Source organism: Talpa occidentalis, unplaced genomic scaffold (genome assembly GCF_014898055.3).
Source record: "Talpa occidentalis isolate TD23 unplaced genomic scaffold, MPIMG_talOcc4v2.1 talOcc4.7, whole genome shotgun sequence".
NCBI lineage: Eukaryota > Metazoa > Chordata > Mammalia > Eulipotyphla > Talpidae > Talpa > Talpa occidentalis.
This window is the reverse complement of record NW_023605083.1, coordinates 22,231,580-22,238,825: the sequence shown is the minus strand read 5'-3', so window position 1 is coordinate 22,238,825 and position 7,246 is coordinate 22,231,580. Positions and strand designations below refer to the sequence as shown.

The window sequence follows — 7,246 nt, the reverse complement described above, 5'->3', positions numbered from 1 at the left end:
CCTCTGTTTATTTATTTATTTTCATAAGCAATTGTTGGGCCTCCCCTGGTGGTGCAGTGGTAGAGCGCTTGGCTGCAAAGCTGCCTGCAGCCCCTGCAGCGCCGGTTTGAACCCCAGCCACCGGCGAGGGTCCCACATGGCATGCAGACCTCTCCTGCAGTGCCCGCTGCTTCTCTCAGCAGTGTACTTTGGTCCTTCTGCCTGTTCTGCTCCCTGCTCTGGCTCTGGTGAATTCTCTCATCCTCCTACGCTTCTGACTGTACCCAGTGTTTGTATAAATAAATAAATAAATCTTAAAAAAAAATAAAGCAATTGTTGGTCAATGCAAGTCAGAAAAGTTGGACTGGGTGTAGTAGTCATTAACAGCATGATCAAATTGAAGAATCACTCAGAACATACAGCAAAAACACAAAGAGATGGAGATTTTAAGAGAATAAACAAAAGACTAAAAGCTAGGTAGAAGTAACCTATGAACTGAAATTCTACAATGAAAAATAAAAATAGACCCTTTCACTTGTTTCTTCTACCATCTAGCTGTGTGCACTTGACTTCTTCCCCCTCATGTCTTCTCACAAGACTTCGAGGATCAGTTGATTCCTGGCCAAGAAACAAAACCAGAATCATCTCATTCCCCAATGTGTTCAAATAAAAACTGGTAATAAAATTAGGTATAATTCCAAAAGGAGATATCGGAGAAGAACCAAGCTGGGTCTGTGAGGTATCACATGTGAGATGGCGTGCATACACTGTATCAAGATCAGTGGCATCTTATCATATACATATCACACATTTTCCTGAAATTAAGAGAAATTTGAATCTACAGAATAAAAGTGTTCAAGTTTGAACTGGAATTCTGGGGGTACAGGGAGAATCACAAAGCTAAAATTATCTTGGTAAAATTCCTAAACTTTCAGGATAAATTAGAAAGCTCCAGAAAAAAGAACCTATGCCTATTATACTGGAAAAGATGTTTTTGGATACAAGTATCAGAAACCCAATGGTGCGCACGCACACACATACACACACACACACACACACACACCCTCCAAGAGTAAGAACACTCCGGATTAATTCAGTAATAATTAATGATATTTTTCAGACTCAGTATTCTGTCTTTTATCTTCAGACGATCTTTTTTCATGGCAACAGTTACAGAGTCACAATGCCCAGAGTCATCAAATAAGTTGTTTTCCCCCTGTCTTAGTGGGAGTACTAACTCATTTCCCATCCAAAATCCACCCTCAAATCTTCCCTAATAGGAGAACCTTGGTTTAGTGCCCAGCTAATTACTTTCCCAGTGCTTTTGGCCAGGGATTGTCATTTGGCCACAGATTTAAACAGAAGTTTGTGTGGGGGTTAATTTGATATGTCAACATGACTGGAATATGATATGCCCAGGTACTTGTTTTTATTGTTGTAGTTTTTTGATTTTTATTATTTTGTATGCAAATATTTGGTCAAACATTATTCTGGTTGTTTCTGGAAGAAGTTTTTGGATGAGATTAACAATTAATTGGTAAAGAAGTTGCCCTCTGTATGGGCCTTATCTGATTAGTTGAAAACCTGAATAGAACAAAACCTGAACTTCCCCTAAGTGAAGAATTCTCCAGAATACTGCCTTTGGACTTCATTAGCAACACTGGCTTTTTCTGCCTGATGGCCTTTGAACATTGGTTTTCCCTGGGTCTCCAGTTTGCCAGCCTACTCTGCAAATTGGACTTGTCAGCCTCCATAATTTTTTGAGCCAATTCCTATAATCTATCTGAGAGAGATGACTGGTTATTGAGCTGTTCCTCTGGAGAATCCTGACTAATAGGTGATTTGTGGGAAAGCATTAGCTTTCCTGATCTGAGAGGACAGTAGCATATAGTACCACCATCATCTCATCTCTTTTTCCTCCTTGCTTTGTAGTGATGAATGGAAATGCAGTAGCCACATTACAACCATGAAGAAAAGGTTAAAGAAATTGCAGAGATGTGTGCTCTGACATCCATCAAAGTTGTCAATACCAGTGACTACCTCTGGGCTTTTCGCTATGTGAGAAAAATGTCTCCCAATTTGTTTAAAACATTTTTGTTAGGCTTTATGTTACTTCCAATTGAAACTTTGCTAATTGATAACATGTTCCTAAGAAACATTTCCCAACAAAATTTCTTGATTTATCATTGACCATAGCAGTCAAATACTCAGTATTTTCCCTCTCTTCTCCTTCCCCTCCTCCACTCCTTCATTCCCAAGATCCATAAAACTACAGAAGACCTTTGCTTGAGGCTTCTATAACAATGAGTCAAACTCACCAGCACATCATTACATGGAGAAAAATGAAATCGGTTTACCTTCTTCCTTGAATAATTGTAGTGATTAAAGACTCGGCTGCTACTTTCAGTGTAGGCTCATTTAAAATCAGCTATTCCAACACCTAATGCTCAAGTCTCTCATGCTCAGATGAACTTCTGATAGTGTTGCATGTGGATTTTTCAGAGATATTTGGAAGACAAAATCAATAAGTTCAACATTAGATTTGAAGTGGAATGGGTGGAGAAGATAAAGGGAAAATAAGAAGCCAAGGTAGTTGCCTAAGTTTCTTATTTGGGCAACTGAGTGGATGGTGCTGTCATTCACTGGAATTGAAACAGGGAGTTGGAGCAGAGGTCAAAGAAGGTAGTTAAAATTTCATTAAGATGTTTGTTTGCATCCAAGCAAAATTCCATTTAGCTCTTCTAGGGCTGCATTTCTCAGGGGAAAGAATGGATACCATTATCTCAGAGGAATGGACTCAGGGTGTAGGAAAGAAAATGAAGAAAATACCTACTAATAGGGGTTGCATGGTAGCTGGTTTTGTTTATCAGTTTGTATATTTGATTGGATTGCTTTCTATTCAGATCTCTATTTAACTTTGGGAAAATTACTTTCCTTAGTGAAGTCATCATCCTTTCTAAGACTAGCCAATATTGTTATCTTCACCTAGATGTTGAATCTACAATAGAAATTTTAAAAAAGTGGTTAGAGTGAATTTCTCTAAACTGTGCCCTTATACTCTCCCTACTCGTATTACTCCTGATTCCCAGAGCTTGTTGTTTCTTAAACTGGTATTCCAGGTTTCCCTTCAGATTCCTTCCAGTAAATCTCTTTTCTGCTTCATGACGTCAAAGATGGAAATCCTAGTACTCAATAGAGGCATTAAATCACATTGCAGTTTATGAGAAAGAGTCTTTAAAATAAAGGAATAATGGGAGTTAATACTATGATACTACTCCCTGGGAAAACTGGTTTTTAGCTTCATTTCTGCCCTTTTGCATTTTCTATATATAGGGTGCTGGAAATCTACAAAATAGATTTTCCAGGTTTCTTTGTTAGGTGGTTTCCCATTAGATTACACAAATGAGAAAGATGAGAAGGTAAGGGAAAGAAAGAACACATCTGTGTGGAGATTTCTGGACCTACTAAACATAGAGCTTCCACAGGATCCAGCAATTCCACTCCTAGGTATTTACCCAAAGAACACAGAAACATCAATTCCAAAGAACACCTGCACCCCTATGTTTATAGCAGCACTATTTACAATAGCTAAGCTTTGGAAACAGCCCAAATGCCCAAAAATAGATGACTGGATCAAGAAGATGTGGTACATATATACCATGGAATATTACTCAGCATTCAAAAAAGATAAACACATGCAATTTGCAGCAACATGGATGACGCTGGAAGGGATCATGCTCAGTGAAATAAGCCAAAAAGAAAAAGAAAAATACCGGATGGTCTCACTCATAGCAGGAATCTAGAATACTTAAATAAGGGACCAGGAAAATGAATAACTATAAGAAAGTGAAAATCAAAATCAACAAAAACTATGAACCAGAGACACTTTTTGGGGGTGGGGGGCGGGAGGGGAGGGATTGGGGTCAGAATGGGGGGATTGCAATTGTATGGGGAATATAAAAATAAAATTTATTAATTAAAAAAAAAGAAAGAACACATCATTTTCATTTTTTGCTTTGTATCTATCAGCAGGCAACCACAAGCTCCAAAAGTCCTGGCAGTGAGTCTAGCAGCATTAGCAGGACTGTGGGCTCCAAAGCTATTGCAGCTTTGCTGAAAGTGAATACTCTCAGCTTTTCTAGAAGATAACAGCAGCAGTTGTTTCAACAGTAGCAGCAACCATAGAAGGACCTCAGCAGCATAGTCTCAGTTATGTCGCCCTGTGAGCTCTTGGTATCCTAATTGGCCCCGCTGGATTTTGTTTCCTCTATTGGAAATCCCTAGAATAATACTGCTTTTCTGATTGGACACTAATAGATAATTGAGAGAAATTTAATATTAAACTTTTGGTGGGGATGTTAACATATGAGTAGAATCAGTGAAATGTAGTATAGTCAGACAGATGTGAGCTGTGTTTAAACCTGGCTCTGCCACCTATAAGCAGCATTATTTTAGGCTAGTAACTTGATCATATCTCAGTTTCCTTATCTGTAAAATGGAGATGACAGGATTCCCAAAGAGACATAACATACATTATTTTTTTAACATATATTTTATAGAGGCATGTTTTATTTATTTATTTATTTGTTTGTTTGTTTGTTTATACATGCACTGGGTACAGTCAGAAGCGCGGGAGGGTGAGAGAATTCACCAGAGCCAGAGCGGGGAGCAGAGCAGGCAGAAGGACCGAAGTACACTGCTGAGGGGAGCAGCGGGCGGCAGGAGAGGTCTGCGCGCCATGTGGGACCCTCCTCCGGTGGCCGGGGAGCAGCCGGGGATCGAACTGACACTGCAGAGTCTGCGGGCAGCTTCGCAACCCAGCGCTCAACCGCTGCGCCACCGGGGAGGCCCATAACATACATTAAATAATGTTTTATATGTAATGGTATAATATAGGTAAAGTGTGTGATTCTCAGTAGGCACACAACAAATTTTGCTTTCCTATGTATTGTTCCTCCAGCACTTGCCTGAGAATGGTTTGGGTGTGTAAGCATATACACATTTCAGAGATTTTTACTTTAGTCAGGTTTTCCTCAAGAACTAGAACATAACAGAATTGGACTTTAAGAGGAAGTCAGATATGGAGAGGAAATTAAGTAGTTGCTGACAGGGAACGAAGCAAATTTCCAAAAAAGGATGCTTCTCAGAAGAGAAATATGGTACCAAAATATTTAAAAATCCTCACTTCATGTCAATCTAATCCAAATCATAAACACAGACTTATACTCAAAAATAATGTTTCTACACAAGCATGGGAATTAAATTTTCATCTGAAAGAGAAGAAAATTTGATACTGAGCCAGTTATGCATATTTTTATAATCCTATTTGGGAGATGGGATAAATTATTTTTGACCTATCAGCTTAGACATTTCGCATTTCTTATGGTCAACGAATCTATGACAAAGAAACAAAGAATAAACACTAGAACAAGGAAAGCCTCTTCAATAAATGATGCTGGAAAAACTGGACTACAACATACAAAAGAATGAAACTAGACTACTATCTCACAATATATAAAAATCAACTCAAAATGAATAAGACTTCAATGTAAGACCTGAAACCATAATGTAGTCCCCGTTGTCTATCTTTTCCTTTATTTTCTTTGTTTCTAGAGATGAATTCTCAAAGAAGTTTCTGAGATGTATGTCATGGAGTGTTTTGCCTATGTTTTCTTCTATATATTATCATATGGTTTTTATATTTCTTTTTTTTTTATATTTGTTTGATCAACAAAAAGATGTGTTTGATCAACAAAAAGAAATATAAAAACCATATGATAATATATAGAAGAAAACATAGGCAAAACACTCCATGACATACATCTCAGAAACTTCTTTGAGAATTCATCTCTAGAAACAAAGAAAATAAAGGAAAATATAGACAACGGGGACTACATTAAACTAAAATGCTTCTGTATAGCAAAGGAGATAAAATTCAAAACTAAAGGACATCTTACATTTAGGAAGTCCCCATAGTTCTCCTGCTGCCATAACAGCCATGAACCATCACCATATTTTCATGTTTTCTTCCCTTCTCTGTTGTGACCCTTTTCCTCCTTCCCCTCCCTTACTGAATGGGAGAAAATATTTGCACTCCATACAACCGATAAGGGATTGATATCAAAGATGTACAAAGATCTTACACAACTCAACAAAAACAAACAACCCAATCAAAATATGGGCAGAAGAACTAAAAAGATGCTTCTCCAAAGAAGAAATGCAAATGGCCAACAGGCATATGAAAAAATGTTCAATATCACTAATTATCAGAAAAACAAATGCAAATCAAAACCTCAATGAGATACCACTTCATTCCAGTAAGAATAGCCCATATTAAAAAACCAGACACAGCAAATGCTGGAGAGGATCTGGAACCCTCTTACATTGCTGGTGGGAATGTAAACAGGTACAGTCACTATGGAAAGCTGTGTGTGGAGGTTTCTCAGAAAACTAAAAATGGATTAGGCCATATGATCCAGAGATTCCACCCTAAGGAATCTACCCAAAGGATACAAAAACACTAATTTGAAAGAAAACCTGCATTCCTATGTTTATTGCAGCACTATTTACAATAGCCAAGATATGGAAAAAACCCAAGTACCCCCAAATAGACAAATGGATCAAAAATTTGTGGTATTTATACACAATGGTATATTACTCAGTGATAAAGAAACTCATGCCACTTGCTGCAACATGGATGGAGCTGGAAGGGATTATGCTCAGTGGAATAAGTCAGAAGGAAAAAGATGAATATCAGATAATCTCACTTATATGCAGCATACAGAGGAACCAAACAAAAGGTCAAGATAAAGTTAAAATGAGCAAGCTGACCATACAGCAAGGGAGGGGAAGGAGGAAAAGGGTCACAACAGAGAAGGGAAGAAAACATGAAAATATGGTGATGGTTCATGGCTGTTATGGCAGCAGGAGAACTATGGGGACTTCCTAAATGTAAGAAAAAAATTAATTTATTAATGAGAAATTTCACATTTCTTATAATTTAGTATGTGTGTATGTTAATGTTAGGGGGAAATGATGTCCTGAGCTAATTCCACACAGGCTTTGTGGACTCCACCCCGACTCCTGACCAAAGCCATCCAGACATTGGGAAAGACAAATCCCATCACCACCAAAGGGAAGGTTGCTGGGACCTGAGGGTTGAGTTAAGCAGCCAGGTTTGGTATAAATACCAGACACGTGGGCCTTGGGGGGTCTCTCTCTCTCTCTCTTGCTCGCCTCCTGGCTTCCCGGCTCATGGCTCGGGTCC

General features: G+C 38.4%; 1 pseudogene; it reads left to right on the top strand.

The window, feature by feature from the left end:
• Positions 1 to 561: 561 nt before the first annotated feature.
• Positions 562 to 717, top strand: LOC119232725 (60S ribosomal protein L39-like; annotated as a pseudogene).
• Positions 718 to 7,246: the final 6,529 nt, after the last annotated feature.